Here is an 18,977-nt window from a genome sequence, read left to right as displayed (position 1 = left end):
CCGACAAGAATCGATTATTTAGCATAGGTTTAAATGAAGGAAAACCGGTGTTGCCAAATTGCTGAATCCGCCTCTGAATTCCACCCACAGCTGAGAGTGTGAAATACTAGGGAAAGCTGCGTTACGAGAGCGACTCAATTGCACCTGATCACGAGGCAAGTGCAAGAACTGAGAGCCCAACCTAGGTCGCCTAACGAGGAGCCCGCAACCGCACCCAATCAAAGAGCCCCGATCGTCGAACGCGTGACGTCACGGATTGATGAGAGCACTCACGAGTCGTAATCCGTGCTGCACTTACGTCAGTTAAGCATCGAGCTTAGAGGGAGACGCGGCGCGGCGCGACGCCGGCTTATCACAGAGCAATTAGGGTTGCCTATTCGATTGAGGGATTCGCAGCGCATACACCTCCAGCGCCACCCCCTCGAGCCGGGGGGCGGGGACCCGAGTCGGGTGAGGGTGACTGCCCCGAGTTTCTCGTCCTCAGTCGTTCTTCGCTTCCGCTCGGCGTCAGTGCGCTCGCCCCCGCTTCGCTTCGTCCGCGACCACGTGCTTTTTTTCGCCGCTCCAATCATCGTTGATCTCAACGCGTCATCGGTGACCAATCGGTTGATAACGAAACTCGCGCCTCGCTTCCACGTGATTAGACCGCACCAGGGCAAACATTTTCATACGAATTTTCTCACACGCATACTCTACGTTCATTTCATCGTGGATTCGATCGAGTCATCGGTAGTAAATTGCTAGTTCGTAGTAGATTATAAAAATTGCACGTCTATTCATATGGCAAAACAGGGTTACAACACGAATCCATAGTTCTCTCTCCGTCCTGTTTTGTCACTGGTGTTGTTACTCCATTGATTTGACTGAACCATCGATGATGTCTCGTCTTTGAAAGCGAAAGTCGTGCTTCTTTTGCACGTTGTGAAAAAAACATAAAAAATAATTCGGGTATTTTTATCCCGTTAAATATAATGTCCACAGCTCGACGCTTAAACTTGTTTTTTTACGTGTAAAAGGAAGAGCAATGCTTACTGGTGACGGTGATTTTTTGGCTGTCGAAAACGAGGAATGGAGAATCAATAAGAGTGAATATTGGGTAATATTCTAAACGCTATCATTTAAGAATTCTAAGAAAAATAGGTTACTTCACATAAAGTGACGCAATGATTCGCTGCTTCATTCACGAGTTCAAGGTGCCAGGTTTCCACTAGCTTCCGTTCGCAGCACACTCTTTATAATCATTCTCAGGCGCGAAATTCCGTTTTCATCTCGGACGGTTTCGTGATTGTATCAACGAATAAGTGCCGTGCATTCTGATACCTTGCAGTTCATCGGAGAGGATTAGAAAGTGACACTGTCGAGGGATGAGGACGGTTCGTTGAGGCAGACTTAGATGCTGATGGATTCGATCTGAAAGCTGTTGAATATTTAATCCGTCGCTGGATTTCACTCTTGAGTGGCCTCGTGGTTTTTTTTGGCGGGAAAAACGGAACTGCACTCTCGAGAAAATGAAGCATGGAAAAGGATTTCACCACACCGCAAGAGCTTTCACGCAGTAGCTACTTACACTCGCTCTAGCGCTCATTTCTACCTTCGAGATATTCTAGTCAGGTAAGCTGTTTCACATTTTTAATGTCACGCTCTTTACCGGATCGTTATCTTTGTGGGTATCCAACCGAAAACATTGAATGTGACAAACTTTACGTTTAAACATTCGTCGCCAAAAATACAGTGATATTCCACAAAATAGACGCTAAGTAAATTTCATTACTATTGATTTAGAGTTTCTCCTCCCTGCAACATTACTATCGGGAAAACGCAAAATATAGACAAAAAATAATTTGAAAATTCGATAATAATTTATCAATTTTTTTGTGCCATTGTACTACAAAAAAGTTGAAAAATTTGTATCGGTTTTTTTAAAAATATTCTTTGTCTATATTTTGCTTTTTCTCAACAATACTACTGAAGGGAGGAGAAACTTTAAATTAATATTTATGAAATTTACTTAACGTCTATTTTGTGGAGTTCACTGTCTTTTCGGCAATGAATTTTCAGCTTGACGGCTCATCTTTACATGGAAATATTCTTGGTAGGATATCATGGGGTTTCTCGCTGAAGTTCATAGTTAAACCAAAAGAAACTAACGATCAGATTTTTGTGGATAAAAATTCCAGTTTCTCGTCGAAAAATACTCTCTGATATGATACCAAGTTTCAAAAAAAATTGACGGAACAGGAGCCGAGATAGCATTCTATGCTACACCCGCCATCTTGGATTTGCGAATCTTGAAAATATGCCTGAAAATTCGAGTTTCTCGTCGAAAAATACCATAGTAATGTATGATATTTGATAACGAGCTGGATGAAGGCGTTCAGTGAAATAAGTTCCTCGTCTCTTTTTTTTCCTTTTCTTCTTAAGACAGAGGACGAAGAAAAAGGATGTGGTTAGAGGAAAATAAAATATAAGTACTTAAAAAGAAAGAAAAAGAAGTTGAAGATGAAGAAGGTGAAAAAGAAGGGGGATAAGAACAAAGAAAAGCAGGAAGAAGAACAAAAAAACATTAAATGGCGCAGCGCTATTATGAGGAACGTTCATGTTTTCAGAACGTCGTGACTCATTTGATACTTAGGTCAAACAGATTGCCACTAAGTAAACCGACTCTCCCTAGTCGAAACACGAAAAACCATCGGACCGTATTTCATTTTGATCCATCGGTTAAAAAATCGGAAAAATTGCCTATCGTCAGTATGCATGGAGAAGAAGTTCAGTTCATATTCAGCATCGTTCAGCATATTCATCATTATATAGGTCATTTTTCCTAAATTTTTTTTTCCTACATCAGGTTTTCCTAATACTTTTTTCCTACTCGTTTTTTGTCCCATTACATGCAGTAAGTCCTACGAGTGAGATATCCCACTGGCTTTTTTCTTAAGGGTGTTTGTCGTAATAATCCAATAATAATTGAAACGTAAACATGAGTAGAGTAGAGGGAAATTTTTCAGAAAGAGTAAAGTTTTCTCAGCGAGCCGAATATAAGCGCATGAACAGGAGGCATCACAAACTGAGCCTTCTATACCCTCAATATAAGGAGGAGGATGAAGCTCCACTACTTACGGGCACGCGGCCACAACTTTAACTTGTGAGGTACCTATGTTGTTTTTTTACTTTCCCTAGTAGCATGATTCACTTTCCCCTTCCTAACAAACGTATAAGGAATTAATACCGGTTATATAATCACCATTTTAACTAAAGTTTATATATCGTGTATATAAGTTTTATATAAAATGCCCATGAAAATAATTATTCATATTTTCAGAAGATAACGTTTATATAAAATTTATATAATTGAGGAAGGGTTTTTATAAATTTTCTTTATACGCATAGTATCCTTTTGCTTAATTTGCTTAATATAACTGTTATATAAATGACCTGAATGACTTTAACGTAAACCTATCTCATTTTCATGAATGATGATATCAATGAATATTTTTAAAACGTTTTAAAAATATATTAAAAATATAAAAAATTAAAATTTTTAAAATAATATTTTATAATATTTTTAAAGTATATCATAATTATTTTTGTTAATATTTTAAAAATATTATTAAATATTATTTTAAAAATTTTGATTTTTTTTAAAATGTTTAAATTAATATTATAAAAATTTAAAAGAAAAAAGGAAATGATAATAATAATAAATAAATAACATAAATACATCGACATAAATTCAAACTAGAAAAAGGCCCAAATAATTAAAACTGGAAAAAGACGCAATTATAAAGTTAAAAAATAGAGAGAGAGAGAGAGTTAAAAAAATGAGAGTTAAAAAAAATAGAGAGAGTTAGAAAAAATGATAGTTAAAAATCATGATAGTTAAAAAAAAGAGAGAGCTAAAAAAATGAGAGAGAGTTAAAAAAAATGAAAATGAAAAAATTACATCATGAAATAAAAAACAATAAATAAATAAATAATAAATAATAAAGTCTGGTAAAATATCATAAGAATCCGTCAATAAACAAAATATTACGGACTCAAAGGCCTGCGATAGTTAAGAGATTGAATTTAGGGACCCATTCACATCAAGCCTGGCTGGTCTGGTGGTAAAGTACTGGACTTCGGATTGCAACTCCATCCCGAGGTGAGGGTTCTAATCCCGACTAGGACGGCGCGGATTTAAGGTAAGTCACAACTCTACGATGATCCACCACCTGGTAGTAACGCATATGAAAACTTGCACACTTCATAACTAGAGTGCGCTACCAGCCAGGAAGAATAATGAAAATTCATTTTATACACTCTTTGAATTTGGTTATATAACTTTTATACTAAGGGTTACATAATAAAATAAGTTTTTTAGTAAACTTTTAACTAAAAAACTTTACATCCATTACATAAACAATGAATATTCTTTAGCTTGTGGTTATTTACGGTTTATACTTTTAAAAACAAATTTTTTATATAACTCTGCTACTAGGGTTCTCGATCCCCTAGTTTTAAAATTGAATTTAGGACAAATGCCCCTAGGAAAAAAGCCAGTAGGACATCTCACTCGTAGGACTAACTGTGATGGGACAAAAAACCAGTAGGAAAAAAGTATCAGGAAAAATTGCAGTAGGAAAAAATGTTTTAGGAAAAATGACTTGCCACCTTTCGGTTTAAGCAACCGAAATGTTTGGTCATAGAAATCATTTTTGTTCAGTTAACCGATATTTGGTTTCTACGACTGAAAAAAATCGGTTACCTGAGCCGGAATACTACGATGTTCAATACGGACCGAAGCTTAGTCGCTGTAATCAAATTGTCTTCCTCGAAGCACGGACGATTCCTATACAGATTGTAAAGCGGAGTTCATCACAAGGCACGGAGCACGCGGGTAGAGATCTGCCGTGCTAAGGAATAACGCCGTAAGAACATTCGAGCGTTGCCAAATTTCCTCCAATAAAATTTTTATTTTTGAAGAAAGTTATGAATATTTTTCGTTTGAATTTTCAGAATCTTTAGGTGAAATTGCGAACAAAATTATCCGAAAAATTGGAAAGAAAATATTCATAAGCTTACGAGGAAATTTGCGTTTTATCGAAGGAAACTTGGCATCGCCTGAAGTTTCATACGGCGTTCCTCCTTAGCGCGGCAGGGATGCCTTGGTCGTGGCTTAGTTTTGACGCCGGCGCCGGTATCAGCAGAGGCCTAGCGCGCGGCGAATTTCGAGACGGTCCGTTGGTCCGGGAGGAAATTCCACCGTGGCGTTTACACCTTTCAATGAGAGCGCGGGACAACGGCTTTGAGGCGCATCAGCGACCTTTAGGTGAGCAGTGCAGCGGAATGTTGCGCGGGACTCCGCCGAGGAGGAGGGGTGCGCAGGGTGGGGGCAGGGGAGGCCGTTTCCCTTCAATTTATATCGTTTGATCTGCTGATCAGAATCGGGTCCCTGACAAAGCGACTGCTCCAATTGTTTCCTCTCAAGTTGTCGTTCCTCCGACGAAGAGCGTATCTCGCTTCCCACGTGAGCCGAGGGGTGCATGAAGTCTTATGGACAATGGAGCTCAACCCGGAAAGCAGTTACGTCTTTACGTCAGGGTGTCCTAATCGCGATCCGCGGCGACTCGGCTGGTGAAACGCGTCCAGATTATCCCGGCCTCGGCCGAGTTACAAAGCGGGATTAATCCTGGAAGTCGGGCCCCCCGCGCCGATGCCGGAATGGACACCGGTCACCTCCTAGTGAGCGATGGGATCTAACACGCTGCCGTGCTAAGAAAAAACGCCGTATGATCCTTTGAATGTTGCCAAATTTCCTCTCCGGAAATAATTAATTTTGAAATAAGTTATGAATAATTTACTCTGAAATTTTCAGAAAAGTACGAAGCCAATTCTCAGAAAAAACGAAAGACATTTACAAATATTCCCAAAAATGTGTGATTTGCCTAAGGAAATTTGGTAATGTCTGAAGGCTCATACGGCGTTTTTTCTCAGCAAGGCAGCATACAGATAATATTTTAGAGACTCTACTCTAACTATCCAAGCAACGTAATCGAGTTAGGTGATCGGCGGTACTTTCTGCTGGATGATGATTACTAACTTGCTGAACTTGCCAAGCATACAATTTTCCAGATAATGGCTTATTAATGTCGCGGCTAAGCGAATTTTCTCAAATTAGGTTATGTTTGCTAAATCGATTGCTCAACTCTTTAGTCATCAGTAATCAATAAACGAATCTGATCGTTGACCTCCGAAAATAACATTTACGCCCTAGAGAAGATAGCGGTGCGAGATCTTTAAAACATACTGTCTTTGGTCACCGTCCACTCTATTATAGTACCGTCATAGGTAGAGTATTATCATGGGAGGAAGGAGGTCCATTCCTGATTGGTTCACCCATCTTACACTTCACGAGACTATCTAAAATTAAAAAATGGCCGACTTCAGACACAGAGACATTATATACTTTCAATGACAAAATCTGTTGCAGCAGCACTTTAAAAAGGCATATTTTGGAACCTTAATTCTAAAATAATCCTAAAAAAAACATACTATTGAACATATGTACAGGTTTGAATACTATACTGAACTAATGCTTTTACTCGTTTAATATCGTCTCGTACGATAAACAGTGGAAGAGACGCAAATGTGTGAACGGTTTCCGTGTGGGTTCGGCTTCAGGATGCCACCGGCGCCGTGATGCGACTATTCGCGCTTTCCGGTTGTGCGTGTTACATACGAAAAAATTGAAGGCGCTCCGCTCTGCCTTAGCTCACGATTTTCCGCGGCTTAGCGCGTTGTGTCGTTTCGTTAGATGCAGCTGATTGGTTCTTCCGCTGACGACAACAAGCACGAGAAAATTCTCTCCTATACAAGTTTTATCTCTGACATTTTCTAACTTTAGAATGAAGGGAGCGTTAAGGTTTGAAATCTTCCACGTGAAAAGGGACCTCGGTCCGGGAGGCAAAGGCGACTGTTGTTAAGTTGGATCAAAATTCAAAATTTGAGTTCACGATGTAGTTAGTGCTCTGACGCCCAAAAATTAAGTTACGAGCTAAGGAGGGTAGGGGGCAGTTTCTTTTACTTGAGAGTTGATCCGAGAAAAACCTACTAAAAAGCAAAAACTTAGATCCCGCAAGATTTTTCCTAAGAACCGATCATCAAATGGGTTGTATTTTGTAAAAAGGAACATAGAGCATTCCAACGTTGCTAGGATTGTGCAAGTTACTTTCTTTGCAATAAAAACAACTGAAATCATATAAAATATTAAATTTACAAACATAATTTTTGGCTTGAATTCAGCAAGAGTAAGGATAAAACTTATTCAGGTGATCAGTTTATATTTGCAAGGTGGAAAAAGTTGCACAATCTTAGAGACATTGGAATGCTCGTGGTTCTTTTTTGCAAAACGCAATCCAAATCGAAAACCTTCACCGCGTGTAAAAACTCATCTCGCGATATCAGACCTCTAATCAAGATAAATCTATAACCAACTCCAGGGAGAAGATCAGTACCACAAAAAACCCAGTATCAAGATTTTGGTATCTTATAGAGGAGTGTATAATCCTTGATATGTGCATGCAAGTCCACGCCAAGTAAGTTATTAAAGGTTTTGTCGCGGGCTAAATGCTTTGGGATAAAAGTGCGACAATAATCTCTCTGTTGGCATATGAGGAATTAAACAACTTACAATTCAGTCTCTGAGATATACCCGGGTGTAGGAGTGTTCTAGTGAAAAGTCAAAAATCGTATTTTCTACCCAACTGAAAAATCGCTGTTCTCCAATAGTTGCCGAACTGGACTGTGTTCAATCAGGAAAATCTGAACGTTGCTTCCCGACAGCAACCTATAAGTCGTAGGGGAGATAGCAGTGAGGATCCTGATTTAAATCGCCTCTGGCCACAAAAGTAGGTTACATCATGTCAGATTAAGTTAGAGGGTTAGTTAAGTTAGGTTACACTCAGAGGCAATATACTATGGAGGCTTTACTCTTATGTAATTTAGGGTTAGTTAAGTTAGGTTACACTCAGAGGCAATATACTATGGAGGCTTTACTCTATTAATTTAAATAACGTGATCGCGGTTGAGGCAGACGTTAAGTTCAGAGGTCAACGCTGATTTTCACTAGATAATAGTTGCTAGGTACCTTGTTGAGAATAAAACACGCCTAATGATGCCGCAAAACGTGTTCAGGCGGTACGACAACGGCTTGTTGGGCAGTATGACGACGAAGTAAGTGAATTTTGAGTTGAAAGTCGAGGCGAGTACCTTAATGGCAAGTTTTAGCAAATGAGATTAGATTCCGTGCAGAAATTGCTTGGATTTAGGTTCATCAGTCATCAGTAGTGGAATCTGAGCGTTGACCTCCAAATATAACTTTCAGACTATAGGGATTCTCAGGAGTGACGTCATTTCTAAATCAGGCCAACACCCAAGCGAATCGTTATATTTGCAAAACACAGTGTATCAAAGTAGAAGGAAGATTTTAAATAATCAAATGCTCTTAACTCACACGAAAATCAAGCAGCTCTCTCTCGAATATCAGCTGAAAAGAACAAACACATCGCAGATGCCTGGTAGAAGTTAGTGTCTTTTAAACTTTGAGGCGCAACGATAGAATTGCTGACAATGAAATGTGCAATCTGGCAGCTCGCTACAATCATGACAAGTGCTGTCAAACAGCATCAACGCTTCATTTGTCCATTTCGAGCTCAGTCAATTGTTGCAGAGCCTTTGTTTGGTTGCTCTGTTACACTGGTTGCGTCTTCGCATCGTGAGGCTTTTACTTAATTTGTTCTGACTTCAACCAGAAAAACGAAACTTTTTGTGTGATGAGTGGAATATTCGTTTAATGGCGATGGTTAAATCATCACATTGATGATGAGAAATATCATCAAATTGCGTTTCGCGTATAGGTTGAAAAGCAAAATCTTCCCTCGAACGAAATTTCAGTACTGCGTGTCATTCTAGTAAACTTTCATTTAAGTGAGCCATAGGAATGAAAAATACTTAGAGTCATTTGGATTTTACATTTTCAAAAGATACTCTTTACTGAATAGAAAAGGTACACTGGAAAAAAAACACGTTGGATCTAGAGTCCAGACTCTTGAAAACGTTTGCAAGAAAAAATACTTTTGATTCAATCAGATTTTTGCTTAAATCAAAAGGAAATCCGCTCAAATTAAGAGTCTTGGATCTTGATTTAAGCAAAAATCTGATTGAAACAAGAGTCTTTTTTCTTGTCGATGTTTTAAAGAGTCTGGACTCTACATCCAATGTGTTTTTTTTTTCCCCAGTGTAGGTCTTATGAACTGAACGTTCAGTAGATACTCAACTATTCGGTTTGTTAAACCGAACTTTCAGTTTGTGTAACCGAAAGTTCCACTCATTTAACCTAACTTTTTTCATCATTCCTGTCTACCTTATGAAAGAGAGAAAGAAAGAAAGAAAGAAAGAAAGAGAGTAGTAGTAGTAGTAAAATAATTTTATTTTAAAGCGGTGCTTTAGCATCTAAGGCCATTTACACCTCTAAAGAGGGCAGTAACAATAATAAATTTACATGGAAATATCACTAAAAATACAAAGGGTTGAGAGGAAAGGTTAAATTTTAAAGAGAGGAAGAAAGGGAGTAGTAGTATTAAGATAAGTTTATTTTAAAGCGGTGCTTTAGCATCTAAGACCATGCATTTACACCTCTGTGTGTTTACATCAGTGAAAATACAAAAGGGTTGAGGGGGAGGGTTAAATTTTAAGTTTAGTGGAGCGCATAAAGAGAGATAGAGAAAGAGAGAGAGAAAGAAAGAAAGAAAAGAAGATAGAAAGAAATAGAGAGAAAGAATGGAAGGAACAAAAACAGGAACAAAAACTATCTATAATAAGACATGGAGGATAAAAGAAGCCGTCTTCCTTGCGCCTCGCTCATGTTTAAGTAAAGTATACGTGCGCGTAAGTAAATAGTGATTAAAAAAGTTAGCCGAGCAGATTCCGTCAGTCCCGCAAGAAAAGTTGGCGATAAAGTTTATTCGAAAATATCAAAACTCAATTATCTTCCCGGGCTATGATAATAAAGCACATACTTAGTACGTATTAAAAACTTAAAAAGTCGGTGCTCTTCATAGAGGGGATCCGAGTACGGTGAAATAGGCTCTTCCTCCAAAAGCAAAAAGGGCTTAAATGCATTTTGAGACAAGCCCTGTTGCAATTTAATCTCTGTGCTCACCAAAACTCACTAAAAGAATGCGGATAGGCTTTATTTCGGTTTAAGCGACGAATAGAGTGGCTCATTTAAACTTTTGGAGGCCGAATAGGGGTGGCGCGGAATGGAAGGGGGGAGGGCTTCTCGAAACTCATCCACGGAAGCTTGCCTGTGTTTTATTTTGTTTTAATACTCGTTGCGTTCACCTCCGTACAAATGGGCCTGCTTTTTTATAGGAAGTAAATTACCTTAGATTACATAATGGGCGCGGTTTCATAATTACATCTGCTGCCGGAGATAGTCTCATGCTTTTGCTAGGGTTAATGTGTCTTATTGTAATTTGATGCTCGTTTGGAAAAAGTCCAAAAATTATTCTTAATCCCAGCGGGAGGGTGGAGGGATCATCAAGCAGGCTCTTAATTTCTCGCTTTCAAACTCTAGTGTGTTTTTTTGTTTTGTTTTGTTTCTATTGTTTTGTTTTGTATTTTCGTTTTTTCCCCTTAATCCATTTTGTGTTTTCTCACGAGAGCTCATACTGTTACAACAAAGAACATTTTAGGAAAATTTGAATGTTAAATACCTACTTTGCTACGTTATATACTGAAATAGAGAAAAGTTATGATAACTTTCCTTTGACTTTGGGACAACATTTTGTGATGCGGAACTGTTGTTATGAGTTTACAATTAAACGTATCAAGTCGAGTACGGAAGACATATCTTTTTATTTTGGAAACATGGTCAACGAGAGACTGCTTACAGGCTACTGAAAAGCGGGGGATTTCATAACGGATGAACGAATTGTGAATAACAAAAATGCATGCGATGCATTCTACAAGTTCTGCCTTGTTGCTACGTCTCCTTTTTAATAGTTCAATTACTCACATCTCAACGAACTGCTGGAATTGCAATGCTGATAAGATTATGCAACTTTTTTTTCATCCTGGAAGGAGCAGCTGAGAACATGAACAATTTCTATTTCTGGTTCATAGAAAAATAGAATATACGGATCAAAGGGGAAAAGTATCCTGTGAATCATGAAAGACATACCAAGCATGAGAGGAAGATTGGAAACGAGTAGTCTTATCATCTAACTCTCAAACTGGGTGTAGTGCCTTGATGCGAAGGACTCCTTTTCACAAAAACAAGGCACTGAGGAAGAAGAAAGTATTATTGCAGTGGTTAATTTCTTGAAGTAATGCGGCAGGCTAGGTATTTTATATTGAATGCCTCGGTTTAATTAGAAATAACTTAAATCAAAATAAGTTCCATCTGAGGAGGAAGCGGAATTCCTCGGATATTTCTTACGGAAAAAGTCGAGGAGAGATGAGAATTCACCGACTATCGTGTCGTTTTCTCCCGCGCGTTTAGAGCATGTTTTTCATTCTTAGGTTCTCCTTGCAACCACAATTTTACTCTGAGATTTTTGTATCACCTATTTTCGTTTAATCGCGTTGAAATAAATAATGAAGCCTTTTTTGATCATTCAATTCGTCAAGGAGAATCCGTCATTTAAAATTCGGTTTAAGTGTTGATAGAACGTGAGTCTGAATCTAGACGGATCCGAACGGAAAGTTCAAAGTATCCTCTCTGCATGAGATCTCTTCAGAATTAGGAGCTGCTGCAACGCATCACGAATACACGTGTGAATTCAAGGCTAGAGTTGTTAAAAACTCATGGAGTTCTATAGTCTTAAGTTACAATTGCAAGCTTATCCGATGACTTTCATTAAAGATAGTAATCAAAAGAGAAAAAATTTATTTTTTTAAATTTTTATCCATCCTCACTTGTTGCGCCTACAAACCTAACAGGGATACTTCACGCATTACGCAATGCGTGAAGTATCCCTGTTAGGTTTGTAGGCGCCAGCACGCCGCCGTGGGATTTTCTGGTCAGAAAAGCTTCACGAGCCCGGTGAATCGCGCGCGGAGCCTCGGGACCACGCGCAATCGATTCAGCGCCTAAGATCTACCACTTCAACATAGCCTACTACTTAGGATTCAACACTTTATCCATATCGTATTACAAAAGACAGAGAATTACAAATTTCCTGGTTTTTCTAGATAATCTGTTACTTCTAAATTCAATTGCCCTACTCGTCCCGGATAAGAACTTAACTTTGTTCCAAGATTGCAAAATTGACTGAAACATTTTAATTTTTGCACACGCGTACGCCCTTGCGATTTTTCTCCAACATTTTTCTGATTTTTGCATGAGGACAGAGGAAAAATCAGTAAAATTTCCAGAAAGAAATACCCAAAATTCTTTCCGTGAAAATGCAACTTGCGGGGAAAATTCGGCAACATTCAACTGTAGTTACGTTCTTTCGTGGGGATAACGACGCATTTTGCACATGCTAAGACGCTGTTGAATGCTGCAAGAGATCCGCGACCGGAGAGGTTAGGAAGCGCCGAGCTGTCCTCACACACACGGACGGTTGCCTAGACTATGGACATTATGCGGGGGTGTAATGAATACAAATGTAATTGTGTTTCCGCTTCAGAGGTAAGGACGCCCCGGTCCCCGGATTGCCGCTCCTCCGATGAAACTCTCCTTTTTCCCATCGTTGCAGTAACGGAGCAGCAAAAATGGCAACGCTGGATGCAAGGACCAAGAAGACGAAGCGAAAATCGCGTGTCTTCACTTGATATTTACATGGATGATACGCGGTTCTTCTTCCCGGAGGTGGATGCTGGAGTGTGTGATGTTCCGAGCGAGGACGGAGTTAGGAGGGTTTAGGGCACCGGGGAAAATTCCCAGCATCCATTAACTGATTAATCCCGCACGCTTCGGATGACACCGGAGCAGTGGCCCCCGGGCCCCCGACCGGACTCCCACTACGACCCCCCTCCCCCTCCCCCTCCTCCCTCCCCCTCCCCCCTCCCCCTCCCCCTCCATCTCACCATCCGACCCCTCAGTCCCCACCGTGTCGCTCATCCACGCAAAATAATTTAAATCCATCTTTTTTCGCGGGAAAAATGTCAAGACCAGAAACGGTATCGTTCATGAGCCCCCTGCAGTGCGGAACACACCCTGAAAAAAAAGTTTGGTTATATGCACTGAAAAAAAAAAAAATCTCCGTGTATTTACTAAGAATAGGGTAAAATTACCAAGAATTCAGGGTTCTATTTGATCCCAGTTTTTTCTTGGTAAAATTAACATTTATAGAATTGGTAATTTTACCGAGAAATCTCGGTAAAATTATTGAACTTTCTCGGTAATTTTACTGGACCTTGGTAAAAACGCCAATATTTTTTATCGACTGTGGTAGAATTACTGAAATAAAACGGCAAAGTTACCGGGAATTGATTACCAATAAAAGTGGTATTCTTACCTGAAAAGCCCAGTAAAAATACCGGTTTTTAGGTAAGCTTACCAGTCTGTCCTGGTAAAATTACCAATAATTGGTAAAAAAAGTGAGATGGTAAACGTACCAACGGACCTTGGTAAAAACGCCGAGAATTTTTTTTCAGTGTGAAAAAAAAGTTTGGTTATATGAACCGTGCGTTCGGAGTTCCATGTCAGTGGCGAGGCGTGAATGATTTTGAAGTTGTGGTAAAGAATCGATTATCAAGGTGTTTGATGCGAACACCCTGTTTGACGCTTATCGATCCTTTTCCATGGGTTTTAACGGCAGATCAATCGATGCATCGCAAAACACGCCACGCCGCTGTTCCACGTCGTCCAAATTATTCGTCGTGTCACACGGACCTTTCCATCCGTGTAAACAAACGTTCGGTTCATACGACGGAACTGCGTTCATCAGTTTACTTAACCACCGAAGTTTGGTAACCTAAACCTTAGTTCGCTTTGACAAACTGAATAATTTCGGATGGTACGGAACACCTGACGTTCAATTTATACGATTGAACTTGTTTTTGTCAGCGTAGCGCGAAAGCATTGAACACCGATTTTTAGAACCGTTGATGGACATTTATATTTTTAGGGGAGTGATGAAATTAAAAATCATGCCATGCGGACAGATATTTCTTTTTTCGAGTAGGTACTTGAAAATTTCAAGGGGAAAATAAGTAATTTTTTTCATATTGAATAATCTGAAAAAATCCGAGAATATGTAGCAACTTCTGAATGCCCATATGACTTATTTATTTCTTAGCCCAAAAGAATCCTCGTTCGGATCTACAATTCCGCGAAAAAGAGTGGAAAAATACTTGAGGCGCCGTTTTCTCAGATTAAGTTGTTGCCCTCTTCAATCGCCAAAGTGCATGCATCCAAGATTTCTAATTTCAATGGTTACCGTTTAGATCTGTTTGTATAAAGGAGCCCTCAATTATAAGAGATTAAAAATCCGAGAGGCAAGGAACAAGGATCAACGACATGCTAAGGGAAAGAAATATGAAACGGGAGGCTTAGCCGAGCACCAGGGCGCAGCGGTTCTGAACCGGAGCAGGCTCAGATCTAGGCTCAAGAGTTTCGCATGAAGAGTGAAATTCCCGTTTGAAAAGAACTTCCGCCATTAAGTTTTTGTTTTCAATGGAGCCAGGGGCTAATTAAATTTGTACACATCAGCAAGTCTTCAACTGCAGCCATTCTTGTAACGGGAGTAAATCGCTCCTTTTAATTAGCAGATGTAGAATGTTTTCTGGATTTTCGTTCCGCGTATTTTTCGCTCCCGTTTCTCATGTCCGCCAACAATGGCGAGCCATTATAATGGCAGAAAAAGTGAATCCAAATTAGCCGACCTCTCCGGAGGTAAATGACTTTCCCGCCAAGATTGCCGGATTAAGGATAAAGGATTGGATTCAGGGTTCCCTGATGCGGGGATTGCTAATACCGTACGGAGAGAAAACGAACAAAAAAACAACAAAGAAACAATGCTACATTTGCATTTGAATGTTGCAGAATATTTACTGATAAAGTAAAAATTACCTGGAAAACTTCATGGAGAAAAATTTCTGTTGGATCGATAGATTTCAATTATCAATTCCTGGATGTGAATTCTCTTTGAGTCAACAGGAAATCTCTTTGTTTTAAACGCGTATTTCCAGACACGGCCAGTCGCTTTAAAGAGGTTTCTGGCTGACTCAACGAGAATTCTCATCCGGGGTTTATTAACTGATAAATTATTTTCAGCGTTGTGAGTACTTTGAGGTTTCAGGTCATTCCGTCAACGATTTTTTGTCCGCGTGCCTGTTTTGTCCAGTAGTTTACGTCCACGCGTAAAATAAGAGTTGTGTTGAAAGAAACTATACAAAAATGAAAATAAAAGGGGAAAAAACCAAAAGATAAAAGAAATAATTAAGCGCTTTGGGGACCATTAAAGACACGGAACCACCTTAATATTAACAAAACACATTTTATATTTTTCTTTAATACATTTTTTCCCCATCAATTTAAATGAAGAAAATCCATGCAGAATATGCAAACATTTCAAAATCATGAGCTAAAAAACGCCGACTCCGTGATTTTAAATATTAGAGTCGAACACAGAGCGGAGCGGCGTGCTACCGGCATGCAACGCGCACTAACGCCTTCAAACCTAAGGGAACACTTCACGCATTGCGCAATGCTTGAAGTATCGCCTTAGGTTTGTAGGCGTCAATGCGCGTTGGGAGTTGGCCAGCCGCATGCAGCGTGCCTGCAGCTGCGGCTCTTTTATGCATTAGTGTCACTAGTTTAGTTTTGAGTTTTTGTGAATTAAAGTGACTGTTCCCTTGGAAATTCACTTACAAAAGAATATGTACATATTTTTCAAAAGTAGTGATGATTTGGACTACATTTTGCAATTCGAGACTGCAATATCTGGATCATCTGTAAAATCACTTATGTGCATAGGAAAACTAATGGTACACGCGTTATGTCTAAATTTTGCCAGAAATTGTAGTTCTTAATTGCAAAATGTAGTCTATTCAAAATGTGATCATTTGGTCATTAAAAAAGAACCCATTCTTATTAAAACTCTGATTTATCCGGTTATGCACAAAAGCTCTCGATCGTTTCGTACGAATCATTATCGAAGCAAGTCCTAGAGGTTGGGTAATCGGGTTCAAACCTACAATTAATGCAATCCCGGTTGAAATTCGCGCGAACTGCATGATTATACCGTTTTAGAAGCGGATTTCTTCGTAAAAGTGAAGAAGGTTTCTCGGATATAATATACATCGTTGAACACGTATTTTATAATTGCGCGTTCTTATCGTGGCCGCCGATTCGGACTTCATGACTACCGCGCCGAAGAAAAACGCTGTACGAGCAGCCAGATATTGCCATATTCTTGTCGATTAACATCGAATTTTCTCAATAATTTACGAAAATTTTCCTTCGAATTTTCTATCTAATTGCGACCATAGGCCAGTCTACTGTGTCAGAAAATTCTAATGAAAAATAACCATAACTTCTCTGAAAAATGAATGTCTTATTGGAGAAAATTTGGCAAAACTCGAATGCAAGTAAGGCGTTCTTCCGTATACCACGGCAGTTGAGTTTTAAGAGCAGTGACATTGTGGCAAAGGAGAAAACCGCCTGTCGACTTACCACTGGAATCGGTAAAGGGGTGCAGCTCAAGAGACCCCGCTCATTATTTTCGCAAAAGCAGCCAAGAGATGAGAAATTAACACGAAAACGAGGAAAGGCAACGGGAAGAATACCTTGTTGCCAAGCATCTCGGAATGGATTGAAGCTTTTTTAGCCATTTAAGGGGGGGGGGGGAGGGAGTGACGATGAACTCTATTCTCCGTTTCAATTTTTTTTTCTCTTCGTAAGACAAGTATGTTTTTTTTTATTCGTGGAAAAAAACCCGATTTCACGATTACGACTAGTTCATCCAACACCCAGAAATCGTATTCATGGCTATTTTTTTCTTTGAGAACGTCTAAAGAGTCTCAAAGAGCTCGGATCTAATCCACCGAAAATGAGGATTTGATTCTGCCCTGTTCGTTGCTTCCCTCACGAAACTGCGTAACCTTCCTCCTCTCAAATTGTATTTTTACCAGGAGGAACTTGGGAGTTTGTAACAGAAAATTCCCCCAATTTTTTTCCTGATCGCGAGCAAAAATCAAAAAAAATTTGGCCTAAGTCCGAGCAGGTACATTCTTGGAGAAAATTGAATTGTTAAGTCAATTTCTAAACCTTGGAATGGAGTTACGGTCCTCCGCATGAATGGACGTATTTATGCTAAAAGAAACTATGTGCATGGGGTTTGTGTGAGACATAGTTCCTTTTGGCATAAATACGTTCAGATATAGGCGGAGAGAGGGCAGTCTGCATCACGGTGTAGTATGAGGCTGAGAAATCCCAAGCCTGAAAAAGCTCAGAATTTTTTCGGGATTTGAAAAACAATATTTTTTGATAAGATTTCGGTGGAGATTTGATTAAATCTGAAGGAGGAGCAGAGGGGAGTCATTAAAAATAGAAGACCTTATAGTGTTTTTTACAGAAAAAAACTTAAATATGAACCGCAGAAAAGTAGAAATTTTCTCAATTGGCACCAACCGACTTTTTTTTCTTCTTTTTTTCCACAAGGAGATTCGTAAGGAGAAGTTAGTCAGAGTGCCAACGTACTCATGGGAAGCGAGTCGCAGCCTGTCAGCAATTTTGAAGAATCTTACGGGCTAATTAAGCTCATGATGAGGAACGCATAAAGGGGTGTCGAACCCCCAAGTGGGACGAAACACCGAGGGGTGGGGGGAGGGGCTTCGTCGGGGTGGTGTGGTTGGCAGGCAGTGGGGTTGATAGAGATTCCAGATGCGTATAGGCACTGTCAACATATTACGTATTCATACGTCCTTTGCAGTCATTGTGCGACTGTTTTTCCGCCGCTCCTCGATCCTGGATTCTTGCTGATAAAAATCAAATTTCAACCCCCCTCCCCCTCTCTTCCTCCCCACCCCCGCTCCAGCCAAGTTGCGCGCGCTCCTCTCGTTCGCCCCGTCGCGCGGGGGGTTTTTCGGTTTTTGTTTTGCTGTCATTCATAATTTTCTGGGCTCCACAGCCACGGCAGGCGCCATGCCGCTCTTCGAGATAAAACCGCGTATCGCTCTCGCAGTTACGTTGTTCCTCGTCCGCGTTCCCATTTACAGTCGTCACCGCTGCTGATTTCGCGTCCCTATCAACTAACCCCCGCGGCAGTTCAGATAAAATAAACGCGCGCCATAACCCCCCTCCCCCACCCGCCGCGCTTCTGCCTCGGTCGGGTCTCTACTTAGGCGAGTGTTATTTCTATTTTTTTCCCCCGCGTTGGGTTTTCGCTGTCAGCCGCGGCCGCGGACGTCACGTCAGTTTGACAGCCAAAATAATGACGTCAACTCACTTTTCGGGCTCGACTCTATCGACGTTTCCGTGCCTCAAATTTTAAACTAACGTCGCCGCGAATTTTCTGAAGTTCATCATTTTGTTTGACACCTGAGCGCGGTCACATCGAACGAGTTCCGCTCGGCGAGGAAAAAGAAAAAAGAGGACTCGATTTTAACAAAGTCAACTTTTTATTTGCACACAACCACACGACCAAGACACATTTAAATGAAGAGCTTTTTTATGTCTATCTACCCCTAAAGCCGACGTAATTTTGTCTATTTGTTGGGTTTTTCGTCGGCGTCTGGAGTTTTAACTACGGGCATTCGGAGCAATCTCGTGAACCGTCGAACTCGATGATATACAGAGATTTTTTACCGTGATAAATGGAATTTTCAAGAAATGATGCTCAGTAGTTTTCCGTGTCGGAAATAAAGTGTGACAGGAAGTCTGCAACGTTGCAGACCGAGATCACATCTTGCAGTTTTGGCACCGAAATCATTTTTTTAAATACGATGGAGGGAAGAAGAAGCAGAGGTGAAAGAGGAATTAAACA

The 18,977-nt window shown here is 40.0% G+C and overlaps 1 protein-coding gene across 1 annotated transcript in view; it reads left to right on the top strand.

The window, feature by feature from the left end:
• The first annotated feature begins 448 nt into the window (after window positions 1–448).
• LOC109043992 (cell adhesion molecule Dscam2) overlaps window positions 449–18,977 on the top strand; it is a 168,404-nt gene continuing 149,875 nt past the window's right edge. Inside the window, 1 exon segment of the mRNA XM_019061421.2 lies at window positions 449–1,611. The gene's annotated coding sequence lies outside the window, so the exon portion shown is untranslated.

The sequence above is a fragment of the Bemisia tabaci genome, chromosome 1, assembly GCF_918797505.1.
Source record: "Bemisia tabaci chromosome 1, PGI_BMITA_v3".
Classification (NCBI taxonomy): domain Eukaryota; kingdom Metazoa; phylum Arthropoda; class Insecta; order Hemiptera; family Aleyrodidae; genus Bemisia; species Bemisia tabaci.
Note: the sequence above shows the minus strand (reverse complement) of the source record. Positions and strands in the feature narration are given on the sequence as shown.